Source organism: Peromyscus eremicus, chromosome 1 (assembly GCF_949786415.1).
Source record: "Peromyscus eremicus chromosome 1, PerEre_H2_v1, whole genome shotgun sequence".
NCBI classification, from domain to species: domain Eukaryota; kingdom Metazoa; phylum Chordata; class Mammalia; order Rodentia; family Cricetidae; genus Peromyscus; species Peromyscus eremicus.
The window spans coordinates 69,533,723-69,558,904 of record NC_081416.1 but is presented as its reverse complement, the minus strand read 5'-3'; the positions used below and the strand labels follow the sequence as shown (position 1 = coordinate 69,558,904).

The window sequence follows — 25,182 nt, the reverse complement described above, 5'->3', positions numbered from 1 at the left end:
TGGTGGCGCACGCCTTTAATCCCAGCACTCGGGAGGCAGAGCCAGGCGGATCTCTGTGAGTTCAAGGCCAGCCTGGTCTACAGAGCGAGATCCAGGAAAGGCGCAAAGCTACACAAAGAAACCCTGTCTCGAAAAAACCAAAAAACAAACAAACAAAAAAAAAAACCAAAAAAACAAAAACAAAAAAACAAAAAAAAACAAATGGGCACACAGGGAAAGCAAGTCTCTTTGATAGGAAAGTGAACCACAGTCTGTCCTCCCTATGCTTTGAGCTGACCTTAAGGCTGAGATCATGCATATGTTGTAGGACCTTCTGACCTTGAAAAGCTAGGGACAGAGAGGTGCTGCTGGGATCCTGAGGAGGTGGGGATGGCGCATGACTTGTTTTGCCTTTATGGTTTGCATTGTACGGCTTCCCTCTTCAGATATAAGCAGTGAGTAGTCAATATTTCCCCCACACACACCAAAAAATAACAGGCACTCATTACAAGTTTGGGAAGGAGGAGAAGGGATGTAAAAAGTCACAATCACCCAAATTCTACCAAATAAAGATAAACACACTATTCGCCTGGCAAGAGCATCTCTCGGGAGTTCAAGGACAACCTGTCTATATACAAATTCCAGACCAGCTTGAAACATAGTGAGAATCTGTCTAAAATCAAAATATTATTTACTATAAGATGGCCTCTTGATTACTTTAGGCCTCAACAGTGAATCTTTTCCCTTTCGTATAATCATTCAACTCTGCATTTTAAACTGTCAATGCTTGAGGGTGTGAGGAACCTTTTTGAGATGGTATTTCTTGTATCAGGCTGGCTCTGAATTATCTGACAAGGACTCCCACTTCTACCCTTGAGTGCTGGGATTACAGGTGTGCCTTACCACACCGACTTTATGGAATCCTGGGGACCAAACACTATACCAACTGAGTTATATCCCCAGCCCTATACCTATCCTTTTAACATCAAAACCACAAATGACCAAAGTCTCGATTTCTCTTTTTCTTTATGTGTATGGGTATTTGACCTGGACACATGTCTACACACCATGTGCATGGCAGCTGCCTGCAGAGGTCAGAAGAGGCTATCATCCCAAGGAATTGTCGTTTCAGGGGGTTATATACTGCCATGTGGCCGCTAGGAAGGGAATCTGGTGGGTCTTCTTCTGCAAGAATAAGTGTTCTTAACTGCCACACCATCTCTCCACTCCCCAAGTCTTGGTTTATGAAGAACTGACGATCACTAGGTAGAAGAATAAAGGTAGCACTTTCTTGAAAGTGAATAATGGCTTCCTCATCTGCTTGAAGTTTCTGAGGGATTACCCCCAGGCACCGCATCTATTTATCTTCTTCTAGCCTGCCTACGAAGTACTGGGCTAGACCCAGAGAGGCACAGTGGTCTCAGCTCCCTGGGCTTAGCTCTAGTAAGTACCAGTCAGGCCAGCACAGCCTTCAAGTAGAACAGAGATGGCTCGTTGCTGTGTAGCCAGCGTCTATGTGCAGATAAGTCCCAAGATGATGAAGGAAGCTGCTGTTTATGCTGCAAAGCACCAGGTGTGAGCATGGGGCTATGTTCAGGAGCCAGAGTGCTTGTAAAACTCTCACCTTTATACTCTAGTGATGGGTATTCACACAGCATATGGGGCCTATGACACCCAAAAGGCTAGGGTAGGGTGGCAACATTGGTGTGCCCTGTTCCTTAGGGGACAGCATGTGCTGCCCAAGATTAACAGGGCTCAGAGATCACCCTGGGGAGGGTCCCAACCCTAGCATGCACATATACAGGTCTTGAATGGTACCCAGTACTCAGCAGCTGAGGCAATCAAACACCAGGTAACCTCTGTCCACTTTCTCCTGCCTCAACCTAGGTCCTTCACCTGCAATTGTTTTAATGCCCACTGGCCTAAAAGCATCTTGGCTGTGTCCTTCCACCTGAGTTCACAGGCCTATCAGGAAAGCACCAGGTAAGACAGCCTTACTAAGAGAATTCCCACTGAAGAACGATAGGGCCTAAATATTCTTTCTAATCCCACCTGCTGTCTGGGTGACCATGTACTTGAGACAGCCACTGACCGAAGAAGGTTCTATTTAGAACAGACATTCTGCATTAAAAAAACACAAAGGTTAAAGATAGTTGTGTGAAACATTGCCACTCCAGGCACATTTTAAAATTCAGAGTCAAATGCCAAAGCAGGAGCGATTGTTTACCACACTGAGGCTTATACAGGGCCTTCCTGGTCACCCAGGCTGCCCCGCCCCCATCTCCCCCCCACACAGCTGGGTGGGAATTCACTGACCTAATATCATTGGACAGATAATTCCTTGCCTTGGGGAAAGACTGGCAAAGCCCATGGCATCTGCCGTTTCCAATCTATGCTTGGGAACACTAACTAGGAGCTTGTGCCAAAGAAGGGAGGGGGAGGGGTAAGCAGTACACATGCCTGCGACAGTGGCTGGAAGTGAAGACTTAAAAAAAAAAAAAAATCCACCCCCAGCCTTGTGGGAAGTCACTGCTCTGCAGCGGAGAAGAAGCCCAGCATTTGATTCGACTAAATCATCTCCAAGCCTACGACAGAAAATAATTGAATTAAAGAGTTGCCATAACTCATTCAACTGAGATAAAAACCCAGCCAGTGGGGAAGCAAGAGGACCAGGGAAAGACATTGCTGCAAAGATTCACCATCTTCTCGAGATAGTGAAGGGGGAAAAGGCAATATAATATGGTTCAAAGGACAGATGGGACTTTCCTAATTGTCCCCAGATTCCTAACAGCAGGGGTGGTAACTAAGCGGTTTCAATTAAAAGTTAAAGAAACAGGGAAGCAGGCGGCGAGGTTATGCCTGCTGCTGATAAGCCTCCACTCCGTCTGAGGGATGCAGCAGCCCGACTTCAGACAGCCAAGTGTCAATGGCACATGAGCGGTGAAGCCATCCCAACATGTCACCATGACAAGGTGACAAATAAATCTGTCTGTCAAAGGCACTGCCATGAGCAGTCGTGTGAGAGTAAAGCAGCCAGGCACTGGGCGGGCGTGAGGCGATGTAAGAGGCAGGGCCTCCGTCTCAGTGGCTTCCTCCCTCACGGGCCCTGCCTCTGCCATGGAGGTACAAAGGAGGGCGTGTGAGGAAGAGCCAGTAGAGGTGGAGCCTCTGACCTCAGCACTGATCAACCCTGCAGAACGCCGGGAGCTTTCTGCTGTACCACAATGGAGGGAATGAAAACGGGCCACCACTCATTTCAACCTTCCTTAAACCTGTGGTGCTCAAGAGGGGCTAGTCTCACTCAGGGGACTTTGGCGATGTCTACTACAGACAACTGACTGCGTTGTGGGCGAATGCTTCCAACTAGGCAGGCCCGCACTGAGATAATACCTGCCCCCAAATGCCAATGAGGACCAAGTCAGGAAAGGCTGCCTTAATAGAATCATGACATTTCTAAGGATCTAGGAAATAGGTGGTATTACTTACAGCCAAGTCAATTTTCCACCAATGTGGGACACCAGAAACGTGCTAATGAAGGCACCCGATGAAAAGGGGCAAGAGGAGATGGAGACCAAGGACAGAATCAGCTGTTTCTGTGGGGGTGGGGGGCGGGGGACCGGGAGAGGATGCAGCAGCAGTCCTGAGAGGTGGTGCATGGCAGGAGCATTGGGAGTTCAAGGTCATCCTCTGCTACATCATGAATTTGGAGCCAGCCTAGGATACATGAGACCCTGTCTCAAAAAAAAAAAAAAAAAAAGAAAAGAAAAAGAAAAAGAAAAAAAGGGGGAGGAGGAGGAAGATGAAGAAATAGAGGGAGGGGACCCAAGCACCTGCCAAGTATGGCTGCAGCAGGTTAACATTGCCATGCTCAGCATTTCCTTCTCATCTTCTGAGAAAAGACGACACTGGACTCAGTGTCCATCTGTCCTCAAATGATGACTAGTGGAAGAAAAAAACAAGGACACAATGCTAAATGCTCCCCATCAGAGCTGGGGTGGTTCAGGGGTAAAGGCACTTGCTGCCAAACCTCACGATCTGAGTTCAAACCCTGGAACCCACCTGGATAGACCAGACACCCACAAGCACACATGCTGTGACTCAAGCCTGCACGGACACGCACGCACGCGCGCACACACACAATTATTAAATAAATATAAAATGTGTCTTCACGATGAGACCAAACCGCCCCAAGTCCAGTATCGACCAATCCCTAGCTCTTACTTCCCAGCTGGGAGGTAGAGACGCTAATCTATTCGATGAAACCCACGGCTAACAACAGTCAAATCAAGTCTAAAAATAAGTTCTTGTGCTCAGAAGGGAGATGGCAGCCTGTGGTCACTGACGGGTCGAGTTATGTTGACCCGGTTCCTGACAGATTCTTGCCTGAGACAGTCAATCAAGCGTATGCTGAGACTTAGAAAAAGGGGCATGGACATGGGTAAGAAACATCAACATCTCTGCAGCAAGAAACACCTCCAGGACACTTGTTTAGTGAAATTAACCGGTGCTTTAATGTAGGCACGGAGGTGAGGGAGGCCGTCCGATATACAAGAGTGCCCCCGATTTCTTCAGAGAAATTAACATTTCAATCCTGTTTTTATCTAGAAGTCATTAAACTGTGCAACATGAATTATTGGAAGTGTAGCGGCGAATTAACTCTATTCATCAGCCAAGTCCAAACACTTTAGAGCGCATCGGTAATGAAAAAATAGCTCGGCGTCCTATCTCTTCTCATTAAAGGGAACCAGCTTCGCCTCTCTCAGTATATAAAGCTGTCTTCTCCCCCTGTAATTTATATCACCGTAAGCCGGCTCACATTCTAAACTATTACATGCCTCCAATTAATTTTTGCAGCTTTTGCCTGAAAATTTAATGAGATAGTAGTGTATGAACCTGCTGACTCCTTGATTATGTGTGCGCTCCTGATTTTCACATTGGTGTAATAAAATAATCTGATCCAGATAGGATCACTCCCCTGGCCAGAGTGCTGGAGGTAATGTGTAAACTTGACTTGTTTACATCCAATTATAAAATTTACTGGCCTCAAATTAAACTGGCCCTACTCATCAACCTAGAGGACCAGGAGAAGCAAGAGGCCTGGTGGAATTATCACCAGGGACCATTTCCAGAGGTGTTTCCGTGAATGGTTAGGATGGACAACTGCTTGTCCAAGAGTTCTCTGGCACAGAAGCCAAAGGCAAGGCGGCTTCTCACACCCAGCCCTCAGAGGCTGCAAAAGCAATTGCTGCTGAGCACCAGAAAACAGGGACTACAATGTTCAGCCTCCTCGGGTACACACACCACAGGCAAACTCCACCCAGTTCACACCGGGTATGTACAGGTGTGTTGGGGTGTACATGTATGTGTGCGTGTTTCGTGAAATTTGATATTGAGCATGTGCTTGTGTGTGTATTGTGCCATCTCTGCTTGCATAAAGCCAAGGGTGCAAACATTTGTATGTGTCCAAGACTGTGTGCATTTGTGAGCAGATGAGCATGCAGTCATGGAAGTATGTGTTTAAGTGTTTGCACATGAGTGCATCTCAATGTGCCTGCGGGAGTCAGACAGAAATAACAGGTCAGAGGCACTGACGCTCCAATCTCGGTCAAGGCTCCCTTGTTACTGCCTTTTGCCAAAAGATCTAGATGCGGGGGGGTGAGGGGGGGGCGGGGGCGGTGAGCTGACAGTCCTAGTCTCAGATTGTAGTCACTGTTCACGAAAGACCTGCCATGTGCATCTGTTATTTTTTTTTTAACTGATTTTATGTGTGTGGTGTATGTGTGGGCATGCACCTTTGCGTATGCATGTATGTGGGGCCAGAGCAGGACATGGAACATTTTCCTCTATTACTCTTACTTTTAGAAACAGTCTCCCACTGAACCGGAAGCTCGCCACTTTGGCTGGGACAGCTGGCCTTCAAGCTCTACAGAGCCTTCTGTCTGTCCTCCAACGCTGGGCTAACCGCACCTGGCTTTTTTATGTAGGTGCTGGGGTTCTAACAACTCAGGTCCTTGTGGTTGCAAAGTAAACCCTATTATTACCCACTACGCCATTTCTCTAGCCCAGCCCCTACCCCTCTCTTTTAAACAGACCCCAAACTCCACACTTAGGAAGGTATGCTGACAGAAATCCCACTGCTAGGAATCAGAGAATGCTGAGTTCTGGAAACAAGTTGCTGGGCCTTAGGAACCTGTAGTCCATTTCTTCCTATGCTGTTCATGAGGATGATGTCAGTACACCTCCCCAACCCCTCACTGGTGGCTGAGAATTAATACTAGTCTAAGAACGCACATACAGGCTGAGTGGATGAGTGAGCCTCCCTGTGCCTCCTGGTAGTCCTTAATGAAAGCCAAGACCTGGAGGAAGAGAGACGGTATGTCTACAGAGTTATCCTGGGGCTAAGAGGTAGATTGGGGCGGGGGCACAAGCAAGCGAGCAAGCAGCCAGCACAGCATGTGCGCTGCCCTTTTACACTGGTCCACCAGAGGCTCTGGCACTATGAGGCAAATCCAAGCTTCTCCTGGCTTGACATCACCCCTACCAGGCTGGATATGTAAAGAGCAAGTTCGAAACTCCATGCAGTAAGAGCCACAAAGGGCCTCTTGGGAAATGTGGGACACCCCAGAGGCGGACTAGAGAAAAGCCATCTACGAACATGTGGCCTCCAACTTCCAATCCTATACTACACTTGAAGTCCATCTGTCTGAAGAAGACAGAAGAGCAGAACGTGCCGGGTGTTCAGACCAGACCTCTCCATCCGGTTCAAATCTTATGTCCTTGCCGAGTGCCATGGAGTCAGCGTGCCTCACACCATTCTGCTCACTAACAGGAATGCATAAGGCTGTAACCTCTACACCACATGCAGAGGCCACATGTGTTTCCAGCTCACAAGGAACACAGAACACACAGCTGACTTTCCAGAGCCAGTGGTTGGAGCACTCAAACGATTCTCCTTCCCACTCTGCTTTCTTGACCGGGAAACCCAACACTTCACGTTCCTTGAAAAGTACACACACCTCCAACTCAAACAGAGCTGCTCTGTACTATCCCCATGCCACTCTCTCCACCTCACCCCGTGCCTTTGTTTCCACGATGCCCTATACCGTCTGAGGAAGAAAACGGTCCTTTACGACGGTGGGGTCCCTCATCTCCAGCAAGGAGAGCCAGGCCTCGCTGCCTGCAGGGGCCGTCAATGGGTTTGTATGAAACAAGAGCTTCCGAGTTGCCAAGAGTACCCAACTGAAGGAGAGCACAAGGAAAGAGCACAAGACTCCGTGGGGCCACAGACACCGTCTCGGCCCACAGCTGCAGCCAGGCTGCCCTGGGTAGTTGTCCAGGCTCTTCTTAGAACCAACCACAACCCAGCCCACCCTGGTCAGAGGCCTCTTCAAAACACATTCCACGGGGTCACAGGCCCAGGTCTCAAGCACCAGCAAAAAGGACCTCAAATTTGACAGGGCCAAGCCCTGGGAAGACAGAGCAGGCCTCCCCAAGATCACGTGAACAAACCAAACCTTTGACTGTTGATGAACAGAGGCCATCAACTGTGTTACTGGCACACACTGATGTCTGTTTCTAAAATCCCCAAATAGGCCAATTAGCATATTATAAAGAATTTACTTCCATTCTCCCTTGACAGATCATAAAAGCCAAAACACAATGCTCAGTTTGAAACTGACAAGTGTATGTAGCAAGAGAGGCAGGATTAGCAGCAGACAGCAGCGAAAGAAAACGGTATTTATAATGATTAGACACCTAATTAATTCCAAGAGTAGAATGTCAAAAGCTATACATGCATGTCTTTGGTTACCGAAGCTCAACATCAAACAAGTCACTTGCGCTATGTGAAGGGGAGCCCTGACACGCTCCCTAACATGTGCCTGGAGGCTGTTCCACTGGCTTTCCAGGTAAGCTGCTGGGAATGTATACAGAGAAGTCAGGGGAGGAGAGGGGGAGACAGTTCGGCTGATAAGGTGTTTGCCTTGCCAAGCTAGAGGACCAGAGTCCGACCCCCAAAACCCACGTGAAAAGAGCCGGACATAGTGACCTGTTCTGTAATCTTAGCCCTGGGGAGGCAGAGACAAGAGGATCAGTCGGCTTGCTGACTAGCCAGCCTAGCCTACCTGGGAAGTTCCAGGAGAGTGAGAGATTCTCAAAACTAGAAGAGGTGTGTGTACAGTGGCAGGGGCTGTCCTTCGGCATGCATGCATGCATTCATGCACGAACATGTATGAGCATACACATGGAGAGACAGAGGGGAGGAAGGAGGGAGGAGAGAGAGCGTAGGGTAAACAGCCAACAACACACAAAATCCAGAATACCCGATTAAAATAAGCTTAAATACACAAAACATATAAATATTAACAGGGTTCGAGGATGTGTGTCCATCCCCTACTGTGGCAATTAACTCAGTGTAAAGGAAGAAATTCTCAGGCTCCTGTCATGTGAGAAAATCCAAAGCCTTTTGTGTTTCTTCAACTTGACTGTGGGTGGGGGAGGGGAAAGGACAGAGGATAATGCAGAGACAGACAAAGGTATAATAACATTATTATTCTCTGAAACTTTAAGCTCTCCATACTTGTGTGTTTCGACATGACCCTTGAAAGGGGGAGGGGACAAGAAGAAAGAACAAGAGGAAGATGTGAAACCAGAATTAAGTTAATACATGAAGAGTTGTCCTTCCGTATTCTTCTAGAATTCTCTTCCTAGATTGCAAATCAAAATCTGCATTTAAATAGAATATTTTTAATGTAGAAAAGAGGAAGCCCTAGGGTACAAGGTATTTCATTCAATACCTATGGGCACAACACTGCATTCAAAATGAGATGTGGCATTTTCAAAGTTACTGAATAGATTACATACTCCAGATTGTCTAGTTATTACTGTTTTTACTAAATTCTTCTCTTAATAAGTGTGTTTCTTTTATGGCCAGTACTGTTAATAAAAGAAACTCAGTATTACATCATTCTATCAATTTAATCTTGAGAAAAGATTGCATGATCCGAGATCTCAAAAGCTGTGGGCTCTGATAACTCCAGCCATTATTCAGCGTGAAATTCAAACAGTCTGAATTCATTAACGTTCGTTGTTACAAATCTGCATTTTTAGACTTTGCCATAAAATGCAGGAGTCCAAACCCAGTGACCTGAATCTAACAGCCTTTCATGTGAAGTGGTGGGTGCTCACCAGCTTTTCCCCGCGTGGCTCCCAGATAAAACCCTATCCGTGTCCTCCTCCTCTCCCAGGCTGGGGAGAGAGAGAGGGAGATGGAGGCTGCGGTGGACCTCAGACCCTGCTATGCATGAGATGAAGTTCAAGTAGTTCAAGTGTTGGAGGTTTGACCCCCAACATTCAGATGTGGTTATATATTTGGAGATGGAGCCTTTGGGGGATAAGCAAAAACTGCTGAGGCTGTGAGGATGATGGGGCCCTGCGATAGTCTGAACACCCTGACCAGGTTGTGTGAAGGCCTCATCGCCTTACAGTGCACAAGGTGAACCTCATGAGATGGGTTCCAGGGTTTCCAGGGTCCTCGACCCTAACAAAGTTATCTTTTATCCAACAGCCTGCAGTATACAGACAGAAGGTTCAGGCAAACTGTGGGGTCTCAAGCCATCAACTGGGACACGAGGGATGCACGTTATTAGCAGGTTAGGCGTCAACTCTACCGCATGCACCTGTCACAGGCAATGCATCATGGTGCCAGTATATCCCCACAAAAGTAAACAAGTTTACTTGAACCTGGAGACACCCCCAAACCTATCACTGCTGGGTGAAGAAATAGAAATATCACCACCAGGCTGATACAATGAGAGGACATATCCCATCCCCGCTAAGTCCCAGGAAGAAAACAGAGCAGTCATGAACTCATTAACTATGTTGTAGGCAAGCAAACATGCGTTCTAGATTCTTTTTTTGTCTACCAAGTTTTCATTATAATTGACCATGATGCGCCCTCGGCCCTGCATGTACCGTGGTTGCCATTGGCGATGGCAATGAGGACAACGATTTCCTCAAGTGTACCAGGTACTCACCAAGCCCTCTTCCATACACTTTCATGGAATCCTAACTGCATGGAGAATAAATACTACTGTTAACTCCATTTGATATCAGGGGAATGGGAATCAATTATCTCAGGAATTAAGCTCAAGGTGGCTTACTTTTCCCAAGGCCATTGTCATCACAGGAAGTCAAGGTCCAGGCACCAGAATTTCTTGGCCATGGTATCAGGACTGTGCCCCTCTACCCCTCACCAAGGCCTTGGAATTTTTACCTTCCCTTGCAAACACAAGAGAGAGAGCAGCCAAAGTCCCCAGGGCCGCCGGAGAAAGACTGCTCGGGTGCAATTCCACAAAGCGCTGAGCTGTTTCCCGGCCAAGTTTAGTGCCGAGTCAATCTGCTCTGTTTAAACAGAAGGCTTTCTGGCTTGAATCGGGCCCTATAGTGCTGCCCCATAAGCCCAGGGGAGTCCAGGGCACAAATCAATATGGATGTTCCTTCCTAGAGGAAGCTGCAGCCCGGCGCTGCGGCTTGGAGGTCATCCTTGGCTGTAATTAGGGAGCGGCAGTGGGTAGCAATTGAATCATGAAAAGCTGGAGTCCTGTGTGCTCATCCAAGTGAAGGCTTCAAACAAATGTGGGACTGGGGTTGTCGGTTACACACAGGAAACACAAGCTTCCAGGCCTCTAATGGCGGCAACACAGGCAGCTGCTGCTGCTGCTGTGCTGGTCCCTGAAGGAATTTGATAGTCATCTGAATTTCACCCCCAAGGGAACCAGAGCTTAGGGACTGGGAGAGCCACTTAAGCTCTTGTGCTGTCCTCATGGTCACGACTTGGATCCAGTCCTGGCAGCAGAACCACAAACCCCTGTTATCTATGAGGTAGCACAAATCCAGCGCTCCTGAAGATGGGAAAGCATAGGCAGGCTCCCAAGCCACACAGGGCTCAGATTCCCTACCCTACCTACACGCAGGGAGCCAGGTTATGCCTCCACTTTCCAGCAGTGGAAAGTGCAACTCTAATCCTACTCCCTTTTGAATAGTCTCACTTAGTTTCACTCACCCGCTAGAAGCATCAGAAGGGAAAAAGAGAGACTCCATTAGAAGAGACTAACATCCTTGGCTACTGCTCCAGCTGTGACCACACCAGACAACAGGTCACCTTCTTGCATTCAAGAAGCATTGGTAATAATACAAGCATGTGGGAAAGGCAGTGATCACCTCAAGCGATGTCCCCAAGAAGGTCAAGGCAAGGGCTGCCACCACTGCTGGAGACAATGGTCAAGATCTCCATGGGATGTGAGATCCCACCCCTCTCCTGTGACTCCTGCCTAAGCTTGCTACCAAGTCCCTGACTTATATGGAAGCGGGTTGTGTCTTTGATCAACACCTGGAGCTAGACACACTGTGACTGAGTGATTGAGAAAAGAACAAACCTAACTTGGACTCTGGGACCTTTCTTTAAGGTGTGAGCTGTGAGAGACTTCCCAAAGGCTGAGCAGTTGTAAGGCAAGAGAAACAGGCAACTTCACCTACATACTCATCTCAAACCCATCAACACACAGCGCAACTGCACTTGGAGAGAGAGTCTTTCTCTAAGAGATCCAACCGGAAGTCCACAGGGATGACAGAACCAACAGCCCAGACAAGAGGACGGAGGGACGGAAGTGGAGAGCCCTGTGATGGAGTGGCTGCTGCCAGCAAATACATCTATGGAAAATGGGAATCACATACCACTATCAGGTGCTCTGAATGGCTCTCTAGCCAACAGTTGTAATTATTTTAAACCCTTGCCCATTAGCATTCCCCTCTAATGTTCTTTTTTTTTTTTACATGTATGATTACTTTTAACAGCTTCTGCAACTTAACCCCACATGCTGCTGCCGCTTCTTTTCAACAGTCCACTGCTGAGAAACTGATTTGTCTTGTGCTCACAAAAACCACATTATGAAACAGGTACAAACGTTGCTATTAAGGCGGCTTCTCAGAGAAAATTCAGAGGTATGGCCCACTCCCCTTCTTTTCACAAATGGTCACTCACAGAAGACATTCTCATGGACGACCGCACCCTAAAAAGGCAAATTACACAGCATTTTCTTTTTAAAGCCGGCTATTTATCCTTAGCTGGTGTAAGTCTAGGGGAATTATCTTAATTGCTGTGTGGAAAGAGTGAATTGCAAAATGCATTCAGTTAGCAGGAAGACTTTATTTGTATGCAGCTTGGGGCCAGGTGGGAGTCTCAAAGTTTGCCAAAAAAATAAAGGAAGTCAATCAATAGAGAGAGAGTGTTCTAGACGGGGTTAGATGGATGCCAAGGGGAAGGACGGGGCCATGGGCCAATAGCATCCTTCTTTTGGACCCAGATAAAACATTAGGCTGGAGCCCGGCTGTAGGAGGGCATGGGATCTCTGGTGGCTCTTGCAGCCCTGCTTTGGGAAATGCACTTGACGTTCTGCTCTTTAAGCCAAGAGCAAACAGGGACCTGAAACTGATTTTAAACTAAGACACCCGTGAGTTCCCTCATCGCTAGGCTCTCTGAAGGTAGAGCCACTGTCAGGGTTTCATCAGCATTTAGAGTTGCCAACCACTCCAAGTTCAAATTTAAGTCCTTCTGTTCTCTAAGCCGGGCATGTCCAAGCATATCATGGAGGAGGTCCTGCCATAAAAATCAACTCAAAGTGACTTGACCTGAGGCCATGTTTCAGGCAGGGGGGAAAAAAAAGGAGGCTGGGGAGATGGCTCAGCAGTTCAGAGCACATTTGGCTCCCAGCACCCATGTCAGGTCACTCCCAAACGCCTGTAACTCCATCTCCAGGGAACCCCACACTCTCTTCTGGCTTCCACTGGCACTACACACATGTACACACTTGAAACACACATGCATATCCAAAATTAAAAATAAAGGCGAACTTTTTAAAGTAGGCGTCACGGGTCTTCTGCCAGCAACGTAATGCTTAGATGAGGAACTGTCCACAAGAAATAATCCTGCTCTGCTCTACTAATCACACGTGGAAACCTTAATCTGAAATCAAGCTAAATTTTTGTAAGAAAGCTTATCCTCCTGCCTCCGCACTTTACACATTAACATACACACCCGCAGCCCAGGGCTCAGACAAGAAAGTATCATTTCTCAACAAGTCAGAGCCTCTCCTCACACCCTCTCCTTTCCACTCCATGGAATCCAAGCTCCACGCCTCAGGCAGAAGGGCAGAGAGGGGTCACTGGTGTTTCTATCTAGTATTCCCACAGAATGTTGTCTGTGGTTTCTAAACCTACCGGGGAGACCTTGGGTGGATCATAAACTTGTGTGGTCAGTCAACAGCGGGGGGTGGGGGGCCTAAGTCCCCCCACAGCCAACCCACAGGAAGCATCCAGAGGCCGGCCTCCATGCTCTGTGAAACATGTGCTGGCCTCTCACAAGCTTAGGCATGACCTAGTGCCATTATACACTTGAGAAATGAACTTCAGAAAGATCAAAGGCCCCAGAATGTCCTTGCCAACTCCAAATGGATTCTCCTACCCCAGGTGACGCTGACCAAAGCCACTGTGGTGCTTCTCAAAGACGTCACCAGGAAGAAGGGACACAAGAGAGAACTTGGGCTTAGGACGATACCATCACCACCTTAACCCCGGGTCTGCAGAAAGGCTTCACTGCAGATGAGTGGATCAGTGTTGAGTTCTTCACTGATCCCAAGGGTCTACGAATTAGGAGACAGATGCACCCAATTCAGCAAGAAGGCTCCACATGTCGGTGAGCAGATCTGCACACCAGAGTCTCAGCTCTGGTCATTAGGGAAAGAGATGGCTCTATCTCTGCATCTACCAGAGTGCCCAACTGTGTACAGTGCTAAAAGAAGACAGCTGACTGACCGGGTTCACTGACAATGCTAAATAAAGCCTGCTGGGAGACATCTTCCAAAAGAGGGCCCTGCAGCAGGAATCCCAATGCCGGCCGAGAACCCTGGAAAACAGACAGAACTCTGTCCCATGAGTGGCAGCAGTGAAAAGTGAGGCTGTTTCATCCTGTTTCCTCTTCAACAACAGGATGGGGCAGAAGATAGAGAGCACTGTTAACCTAGCAGGCAACCAAACCCATCGGGAGGAGCCTGGGAGCCCTGGACTTGAGGTAACAGGGAGGATCCCAGGGGCTAGTCCCACTCAGGAAGTGACACTTGGATGCTGAAATTCTCAGGAGGAAGAAGTGTGGGTCCACCAACACTTCCCATTTATTCTCGGGAGGCTGGGAGTGCTTATCACGTGCTTGGCTTCTGCTGGGGACATCAAGTTCCAACAGGAACCAAGGGCTCCAGCTGCAGAACCTCTCCACAAGGAGCTAGCTGACTCCTCTCCTCCAGCATGCTCGGCCTTACCCGTACGCAGCTCCTGGCTTACAGACTTGTATTTTCTTTGCGGCTTTTTGTTTCTCACCCTGGTAGCCTGACGTCACTCCAGCAGATCGCATGTTCTTCAAAGGCACTGCGACATACTGACTGGAGCTAGCAACTACACCCGGGAGGCTGAAGGCCGGGATCCTGAAAACTAGCACACAACCCATACCATCAGATCCCAAGTTTTGGGCATTTGTTTCTAACAAGGCAAGACTGTTGTTATTTTCTGTTTTTCATGAAAGAAAGGTAACTTCCTGCCAGAAATAAATCAGAAGCCCAGTGTCTAGAGTGGTGACCTCGCCTGGTACTGTTAGACAGCTGGAAGCCCAGCTCACTCAGTCAGCTGGCATGACAGACCATGGCAAGGTCTCTTCCACCACACTGAGTGACCAGCAGCAGCTCTCTGTCACCTCTGATGGCCTCTCCAGGGATCCAAATCTGTATCACGATCTATCAAAATACAGCGTGGGGTTGGAGATGGCTCAGTGTTCTGAACCCTTTCTGCTCTTACAGAGGGGCCGGGATTGGTTCCCCGTATCCAGCAGCAAGGTAAGTCACCGTTATCTTTAACTCCAGCTCCAGGGGACCATTGCCCTCCTCTGGGAGTACAGGTAAACATCCATAAACAAACAATCTTTTAAAGAGGGGGCGGGGAGGAAAGGAAAGGAAAGAGAAGAAAGGAAGTGTGTATAGGCAGCCAAATCCAGATCCACTTCTCATAAAACTCCACGCCACCACGATTCTGCCATTGTCTTATATTAAGAACAGCCAAGGGCTCTGATGTGAGTTCCATTCTTTTTCAGGTATTTACAAATGCGCTTCTTTTCCCAACCCCAAGAGGAGAATCCATAAAATACAAGTGTCCCTCTGAGGAACTGCTCCCCAGCCCAGGGGTTCCCTGACCCATGTAAGAATGGGTGTGCATCTGTAGTAGGTACTGCCAGTTCCGGGACAGGACCGAACACACCTGTGGCAGCATCACAGTTCTCAATAATAACTTACAGTGCACCAGCCCAGGCCCACAGCGACCGTGGAATCCTGAGCCAATAGACATTGGCACAGGTCTCCTAGGGTAATGGTTCTCAACCTGTGGATCATGACCCCTCTGTGGGGCACATATCAGATATTTACATTACAATTCATAACAGCAGCAAAATTACAGTTATGAAGTAGCAACGAAATAATTTCATGGTGGGGGTGGGGGTGGGGGTGTCACCATAGCATGAGGTATTGAAGGGTCAAAGCATTAGGAAGGTTGAGAACCACTGCCCTAGGGGAATAGTGAAATGTAACCTTGAAAAGCGGAAGTCAAGAAAAAAAAACTGAAAGAAGCTGTCTTAGTTAGAGTTTCTATTGCTGTGTTAAAAGATCATGACCATAAGCAACCTGGGGAAGATAATATTTCAGCTTACACTTCCACATAACAGTCCATCATTCAGAAGCAGTCAGGACAGGAACCTGGAGGCAGTAACTAAAACAGAGGCCATGGGCTGCTCACTGGCTTGCTCTTCACAATTACTTATCCTGCTTTCTTACTGCACCCAGAACCACCAACCCCAGAGGTGGTACCACCTACAGTGAGCAGGCTGAGCCCTCCTACATCAATCGCTAATTAAGAAAATGTCCCACAGGCTCGTCCTTCCTTTCCAAATGACTCTAGCTTGTTTCAAGGTGACATAAAACTAGCCAAAGCAGAGGCTATTGGGCTTTCCTCATATGTCCTCCCCTACAGAAGGTTCATGGATAATCTAAGTCCATCACCACCCCCACCCCAATGCTAAGATTGGTAATTGTCCAAAGACCACCAAGCACTCCTGCATTAAGTGCCCAATGTGAGCACCTGCCAACTTTATCAAAGGTCTCTACAGTCAAATGCAAGGCAGGGGACAGGGGCATCTCAACCCACATACTCTCTTCCTTCCTCCAACACCCCAAAATGAAGCTCCTTATTGACAGGCACTAAGCTGGGGAGACATCTGCAAGCCTAGGACTGCCTGGCTACGCTGCTGTGCCCCTGGCCTTGCTCCATGAGAAAGAAGCCACCCAAGCGGAACCTTTCTCAATCTACAACCCTATAACCTCCCTCTGCCATTTTGTTCACACTTGAGATTCAGCTTGGTCCCCCGGGGGTCACCACTTGCTGCTCCTGGAAGCTGAGAAAGCCGGCTATAATCCAGCTGTGACCATCTTGACCACAGCTCGAACCTCTAAACTATACAGTAAGAATAATGAGCTAAGCTCACGATTGACTCCCCGTTTTTGAACGACACTGTTAGTTCAAGGGGGAAATATGTATTTTTTAAAAGCGCAGGGGTGGGGGGTGGGGCACGGCAGGAATCAATCCCACTGCAGAAGTTGACACTTTGAGACTTCTGAGCAAGACCCAGATTTTGTGTACGACGGCAAAAAGCATGTTAAGAGTAAACTAAAAACCCTAAACCTTGCTGCTAGTGCAGGACTGCGCCATGCCCAATCAATATTCTCTCTGCCACATGCCCCCTCCACCTACACCCACAGTCCCCATTGACTCCCTCAGGGGGGAAAAAAAAATCATTAGATCACAAGACATCCTTGAGGCTGGAACTCCAAAAGCATAAGCACTACTGCCATGGCCGGCCAGCCGCTGCCTTCTTAAGGACATCCATCTACCATCTCACAAAGTAACTGAACGGCAAGAAACCATCTCCCTAATTCATTTTTATTCCTTCTAATTAATACGTCGAGAAGTCCTACAACTATTTCCATCCTGACTCCAGTTTCCTTGTAGGATAATTTCTGCTGACTTATCTCCAGAGAAGCAGCAGCAGGAATCTCTCGCCACTGGACTGTAGTGCTTCAGAGTTAATTACATGTATTTTGCTTTGATAAATGAAAATACCAGATGCAATTAATTGAAAGACAATCAATATGATCCTGCCATGAGACATCCCAGGGAAGCACCCAGAGGCCGCCAGCGATCCATAGTCATCTGCTAATTGAAAACACCTTCCAAAAGGGATTTTAGAAAACTCAACTTTTACCTGGAGATGTTTCACAGTAACTCACCGATATAAACGCGTCCACAAACTCTACAGCGCACTTGATGGGCTGTCCGTCTCTGTAAGGGGGTGCAGCTTCATCGGTTTACAACCATCGACGGTGCTGAAACCCTGAAAACACAATGAGCCGAGTCAGTGAGGAAGAAGCACCGCTTCTGTTTACCCCCAGCCATCCTTTAATTGCGTTTTTCCAATGCCTTCCACTCGAAGCTACCAGGTTATTAAATGGTTTCATTAAAAATACTATTTGTCTTGCTGTAGCTGCACGGCAGATCAAATTAAACAGGGGAGCACCAGAACAAATGGACCCTTTCCATCCTCTCTGACATGAAGCCAAGAGTGCAAAACCAGAGAGGTGATGGTGTCATCGGCGTGAAAACGTCCCTTGGCTTCCTTCACAGGGCCACATAGCACACCAAGTGACCAAATAATCAATACGTTCAAGTAAAAAGTATTAGCAAGTGTTCTAAGAGATACAGAATAATAAAGTGCATTTCATAAGCGCTGGTTTATAAGTGCTATTAGCATAAATGCTGACAACTGCTAATCTTCTGGAAGTCGGAGGAACGGCTGCAGCTGTCCATTAATAGAAGGCATTTTAACTCACTACTGAAATTGATTACCCAGTTAAGAATTCAATCCTAACGTTCAATAAAAATCGCACTTTCTTGGCAAATGCAGTATGAGGCTAGGTACTGCATTAAGCAGCACTCACATTCATTTAAACCCAGGTGGGGGAAATATATGGTACCATCCCAGTCACCTGACCTGCTTCCCATTTGGGCAGAGCAGCAGCAGGGGTGGGCAGTGAAGTCAGTCCTGTGGCCGAGGGAGAAAGCCAACATCTGGCCCACAAGCATGGCCAGGTGTCTTTCTCTATGGCTTTTCCATGAAGATGGAATTCCACCAGTGTGGGTTGCTACGCAACTACAGAGCCCACATATGAAAGCACCCCGCTAGAAGGGTGAGGGACACACATTACATTCATGAACTGTTGCCTCCAATCCACCCTCCCCCAATCTCACCACTTAACCTGGATTCCAATATTTGGTTAACATATATACTCCCCATCACCACAAACAAACAAACAAACAAAAAATCCACACACCAACGAAAGCCATGAAATCACTAGCTTCCCAGCTAGCCCTGACTTTTCCAGCCATACAATTTTAGGGGACAAAGAGGGACAGGGATCCCACTGTGTAGCTAGCCCTGGCTAGCCTCACAGTCACAGAGCTCCTCTGCCTCCAGAATGCTAGGATTAAAGGCGTGCACAGCCCTAATCTCCTAATACAGCTCTCCTCACTTAAAAGGAGGAGGCCTGGCTAACAGGCAGAGAAGTTTACTGCCCATTGCACACCCGCACACCCACACACCCACACACACACCTTACAACCCAAACAGCCCAGTTTCAGGAAGGTGGTTTAAGGTAGACATTCCAAGCTCTCAAGTGTCAGGAACAGAGAGAGGGACGTGCACATCCTCTGAGTAGTCTAGAGCAATGACAGAAGCATCCATCACAGCCAAAGAACCATCCTTCTGAGGTAGCAGTGCTCGTCTGACAAACTTCCATACACTTTTAAAAGCTGTCTCACAGGTACCTTCTCTAACTCCTTCCCTTCTGACTTTAGCCGATGTTCAATATCCTCCTTTCTGAACATTGGAGGGAATCGAGTATTAATTATCAACATAGCTGATAATTATGGCTTGTCCTGAAAGTGCCACAGGATTCTCATTTCCATTGTCAATGATATGCTCAGGAGAAAAGATCTCTCTCGCTTTCTACCGTACATACACTATACATATATACATACATACATATATATTATATATATTTTTTTTTTCCAGGTGTAGTAGTACACATCTTATATCCCAGCACTCAGGATACCGAGGCATGTGTTCTCTGTATCTCTTTGAATTCTTGGCTACCAAGTGAGATTGTCTCAAAACAAACAAACAAACCTCCCAAAGGATAAGGAAATTACATACCCACTTGATTGACAATACTAACCCTTTTAGAAATAAGGGGGAAAAGAAAGAAACTGAGTGGGTAAAGTGCACCCAGACTGTAATGTTTCTCAATCATAAACCAAGACTTGAAGGAAACAAAGAAACTCTACCCTTGCTTAATCTTAGTGGGTGATGGACACAGGCTTTATTTGCAGTTGAGACAGTCCATACTAAAAGTGAGTACAGAATCGCAGCTGTGCCTTCAAGGGGGCTTCACGTGGAATTTCAAGCTGGGGGTTCGGAAGAGCCTGCAGCCTTCAGCCGAGCAAAGGGTGACAGCTTCTTTAGTGGATTAAAAACGTTCAAGGGCTTGGAAAAGCGTCAGAATCTTTGAAGCTGGCACCACTGTTACCTGAAGGTTGGAGGAGGTACTTACAGAGAGCGGGGCTCCAGAACACCCACCTCTGAATTCAGATCCGTGTCTCAGCAGATACCTGCTGACAGTGCAGCATGAGTCGTGCCCCGAGGATGCACCAGGGGAAATTTTCTTGGCAGGTTTCTCTAAGAACTTCCAGGAGTATACGGCCAGACACAGAAATGACTTCGCTGATGAAGATCACCACCGTTCCTAACTCGGCGACCCCAGGATCCCAAGCAGCCTCAGTACAAGCTTGCCTGGCAGCCCTGTCCTCCATCTTTCTGGCCATCTAATCTCAGCAAGATCTACCTACCACCTGGGGTGGGGGGGGGAGCAGCCTAACTAACGCTCACCTACCTCTTCCTCCACTTGGGAGCGGGGACAGCGAGTGAGGTTGCACACTGAACTACAGGCAAGAACTGAGCAGCGGGCACCACGGGAATTATGCCAGCTGAGTGAGCAGGGAGAAGGGATGTGCACACTTGGGGCTGCTGAGGGTCTGACAGCACATCCAGAACTCAATGTGGTGCAAGGGACAGCGGCTGGAGGGGCACAGCCTCTTCTACTGGGTCCCATGGTGATCCAGGCCCTGGGGCTGTCATGGCTCCTGCATCACTACCCTGAGTATCATGTAACTGGCCCACTGAATACAAGCCTACTCCAGGAAGGCCTGGCTCATTGGTATGAAGCCAGGGGAGGTATGAAGTCGTTCCATGGGGAAAAGCCATGCACACAATAATGTCCCCCGCAGGGCAGAATAAGCAGCCCACATCCGACATGGGGAACATGTGCCATCTGGGAGGGTCGGTGGACGCCTTTAATCTCAGCACTCAGGTGGGTTTCTGAGTTCAAGGTCAGCCTGGTCTACTACAGAGTAGTAGGACAGCAAGAGCTACACAGAGAAATCCTGTTTTGAACAAAAAAGGGGTTAAAAAAAAAAAAGAATGTGAATAGCCTCAACAGCCGTGACGTGAGAACTGCTTTCCACTACTAGTGAAAACTGTAAAGCAAGCCTTGGAACTACCTGAGTAAGGAGAGGAAAATGCCCAAGCCTCGGCTGTGTCTCCACGGACTACCTGACAGGAAGCACTACCCTGGGAGCCTCACCTTGATGGGGCACTGGGCGGCAGGAGCACCCCAATCTCACTGGCTCATGGAGGGTACAGGGATAGCAGGTGGGGTGTCTTGGAGGTCACTGGATGTCCCTTGATTATTGGGATCTGTTACTCAGGACTGGTGATGACCAAAGTTTTTTAAAAGGAATGAAAGTTAGACCCATGAGCGACAACTCACACAGCGATGTCATTTTGTGACCTCAAGCCGAGTTCCCACACCCCAAACTGCCCAGCTTGCCAGGAGACAGAAGACAAGCTACTGTGAGCAATCTGAGCACAGGCTCCCAGAGATGAGGTGGGAGGCAGTGTCCATAGGTACTGGGTGGACTGTAGACTGTACAACCACCTTCACTGGAAACTGGGATGTGAGGAAAGTCTGTCAGCTGATCAGAATTCCCTAAAAGAAGCCTGACCCATCCCCAAAAAACTCACCAGGGCCCCTTTCAACCTCTACCCAAACTCCACTGAATGGTGTCTCCTCTCTGGCCTATCATTCCAAACAGTAACCAGACCAAAGTGACCAATGAGGAGCAAGCTCCACATTAAGAGATTAAAGAATCGGCTGGAAAAAGTAGATACAAGCCTAGGTTGAACTGGCAGTGACTGAACCAGCTAGTACACCCTGTCCACCAGAGGTAGTGGAATGTTATCTACGAGCCAGCCTCGGCACTAGGCACCCACCAACACTCAGCTGAGCAAAAGACAAGGGGCCCAGGGTAGTCAGCACAGATGTCTCCAGATGTTTGGTGCACAGACTGGTATTATAACAAGATGGAGGCTGGACACCATCATAAGCTTCTGCATTAATGTTTGGAAGGCACAATGGGAAAATGAATGCTCATGGCTTTGAGGAGTTTGCAGGGCAGAGTACCGCTCATCTAGTCTCTGGAACCATCTCTGAAACCAATACGCTATCCCTAATCTGTTACTGAGGAATAATGGGACAAGTGGTCAATACTTACAGGAAAGTAAAACGTCACTGCAGGAGGCGTTAGGTAACATCAGGGCTACTGTGTGACTTATACCGTATGTTATGATGATACGGATTTCAAACACTTCAAAAGACATAAAGATATAGGAATACCAATAGGTCAAATGGAAAATGAAATACAGAACACATTCAGTTTTTTTTTTATTTAAAAATATTCTCTAGTGAATTTCATCTTTTAATGTATACATATATGCATGAGACAGAAAAAAATCTAAAGTGTTATTTCTCCATGCAACGATTAAAAGTGATTTTTCTAAAATATATAATGGAACAGTTATTCATTATTCATTTTAATTTTCTTCCCTGTGTGCTTCCCTGTTCTGCAAAGAGCATGTGTTTCCTGACATCAAGATAATGCTGCAAGTGGCCAGATCAGAAGGGCCGGAGCTGAAGCTGGGAACAGAGGTTCCCAGGCTGTCCCTGTCTCATTTTCCAGCCACCTGGACCCCGACTTGGGATGTGAGTCCTTAAAATAGCTGCAGTATAGCACAGTAAATTATGAAAGAAACGGAGTGTCCTTCACAGAGTTCAAGCTACTACGAAATGATGCCCTTCCTCTTGGAAATTTCAATTCAGAAGTCAGAACTGCAGTGGTCAATTATCCCTAAGATGTGGAGAGAGACAGCCGTGGAACCCTGGCATTCGTGAGGACAGCAATTTGTAAATGCTAAATGTTATCCTCATTCACACAATGTGTCAGTGCGGGCGTGGCTGAGAAACAGCTTGAGCCAGGTGTGGTGGTACATCCCTGTAATCCAAATACTTGCAAGGCGGCTTAGACGGGGGTGGGCTGTGAGTTCAAAATGGCTAACTGGAGCCCAATAGCAAGTTCAAGGGTAGCCTTAGCTAGACATACAAAGGGTCTCAAAAGCCAAACAGTATTCAAATATTTTCTGTGAAATTAGATTCCCAGGATGTGCTGTTTTCACCAACCTCACTGAAGCATGCTCAAGATGGAGGCCGATGTGACCTCTACCTGAAGAACCACAGACACCAACAGCCCAGGCTGGAGTTGTGCAGGTCGGCACCCCTTGCTGGAACCTTACCTAACACTGGAACCTAACAATCCTTTCGACAGGATCTGTTGCTTACTAGTCACTGTATTCTGTGTAGAAACACACGAGGAAGAAGACTTCTTACCCAAATCATGGTGACACAAAAACCGTACTGCAACATCTGAGAAATGGGACTGGTGTGCAGGGGCTATAAAGACTTCTAGTTCCCCTGAGCACCATGCAAGTCCCACGGAGAACCTGCACAGGATGTGTGCTATATACCAGTGTCTCTTTCCAGGCTAGGACACTGTTACCAATGGGGAGAGAGAGGCGGGAGGGAGGAAGCTGCCATCTCAGGGTATTACTTCTGCTACACCTATATGTGAATCTAACAATAGGGCTGGGGAGAAGGCTCGGCGAGTAAAAAAACTGTCACACATACGTGAAGACCTACGTTTAAATCCCCAGAAGCAAAATAAGGCCAGAGAGGTAGCAAGAACTATAATTCCACTCCTCTGATGGTTGAGATGAGAGGCAGACACAGAGAAACCAGGGAGGTTCCTGTTGACAGACAGAGGCACTGGACTGGGGTCGCAGCCTTCTGGCACCTGGCCTGTAAGAACACACAGCTCCCTGAACCCTGACCTTCTTCCACTGGAGCTGGCACTTCCCAAAAAAGCAGGTCTGGCTTGTTTCCTTCCAGATGCTACTTCCCAGTCACCCTGCAAGCCACACCTGACAGAAGAAGGCTGCTGACCTGGGGCCTGGGAAGAAAGAAAATAAGCTCTTGGAGCAGCTGGGTGAGTGGGCCCCCTTGGGATCAGAAGTCCCTGATCCAGCCTGGCTGAAAACGAAACTACAGACAGCAGGCTGGAATTGGCTACAACTGTGTCCCAGCCACCGTGTGTACGCTGGGCTGGCTGGCTTCCAATGCCCAGCTCACTCAAAGAAAGTTCTGGAACTGGAGTGTTCCAACAGATCGCCAGGGTCAGTGGAGCTGCCTGGCCCAGAGCAGACCCACGGTTATGCCAGTTCCTCAAGCAACTCAGGGACCCAGTTGGTGGCCTCAGCCTCTGTGTCAGCCTTTTTATTCCAGGCAAAAGGTCTGTCCTCCCACATCTTCGCTGCCTCCCCTTTTAAGGAGCGGAGCGCTAGGACTCACAGTAACTTCCCTGCTGATTCAAAGAATCCAGAAGAAGAAAATTACAGGAGCGTCCTTGCTATGTCCGCCTCCATTGTCTTCGGGCTTGCATTTTCCCCGATTCATCCCTCCAGAGTTTATCCTCACTATCGCCAGGCAACATCAAGAAAATACCTCTTTCCCCCAAACGCTTGGTGACGTAAGGTGTATGGACCAAAAAAGGATTTCAATACTAATACTCCTTCCCCCCCCTAGATTTTGATGAAACCTTAAAAGGCTGTTTTCTTGAATAAGTGAGCCACTTTCCAACCACCAGCCTCACTTGGCTTCAAAGCTGCTGGGAAAAAAACACCCATGAATCTTCCACATGAATAAAAATTACATTTTACATAAATTAAATATATAATTTGATTAAACATGTTTATGTCTTTGTGATGACATTTAAAATAGAAGTAATCATTTTCTTTTTTTTTTTACAAGAAAAACTCTTTCAAATGTAATTCGAAGCTGTCAAACCAATCTTCTGCTACAGATCTTTTAAATGTCACATACCTTCAAAAGGAGATGGCAGTTTCCTTTTAAATATGCAATTCCAAACAGTGTGCTCTGAATCAAGACTGTATTAAAATACACCGCTGGCATTTATCCTGACTTAAGTAGCGCCCTTTCCTCCTCTCTCCGAGTGGATGGGCTTCTATGCTGGATGTGCTTAGAAGCCCTACAGAGGCATCCCTCCTCCCCAGGACAGGCTCTCTTGGTTCAGCGAAGTAAGCGCCACAGCAGTTGGCTGCAAACCACAGGGCCTGACACCAAGCCACACTCTTCATACCTTAAGAGGGCAAAGGTGCCCTCTGCTGAGTTCTAGTTCTTCCCCCACCCAGATGGCTTGCTGAACTCTGCGTAACCCAATTTTGGCATAACGTTGATGGCCCAATTGTAAGACAGTGTTAATCAGATGCAAGGAAAACTCCCAACTCATTCTCCTAAGTCAATGACCTACATATTCAATTGCTTATTTGCCATCCCGGTAGCAAACACCATGCTATATTTAAACACAGCACAGCTATCTTTTTTTCTAAAACGCTTCGAGACAAATAAGCCTTATGCCCCAGCCTTCCTCCTCTTGCCGGCATCAAGCGTTTGGGGAACTCTGAAGAGACCACTATTC

The 25,182-nt window shown here is 47.6% G+C and overlaps 1 protein-coding gene across 3 annotated transcripts in view; it reads right to left on the bottom strand.

Annotated features, from left to right (window-relative positions):
• The window catches only part of Ctbp2 (C-terminal binding protein 2), a 139,454-nt gene that overhangs the window by 81,700 nt on the left and 32,572 nt on the right, over nt 1–25,182 (bottom strand). For all 3 annotated transcript variants that reach the window (XM_059265271.1, XM_059265264.1, XM_059265303.1), the window contains exon 2: nt 17,412–17,515. The gene's annotated coding sequence lies outside the window, so the exon portion shown is untranslated. The remainder of the gene's footprint in view (nt 1–17,411; nt 17,516–25,182) is intronic.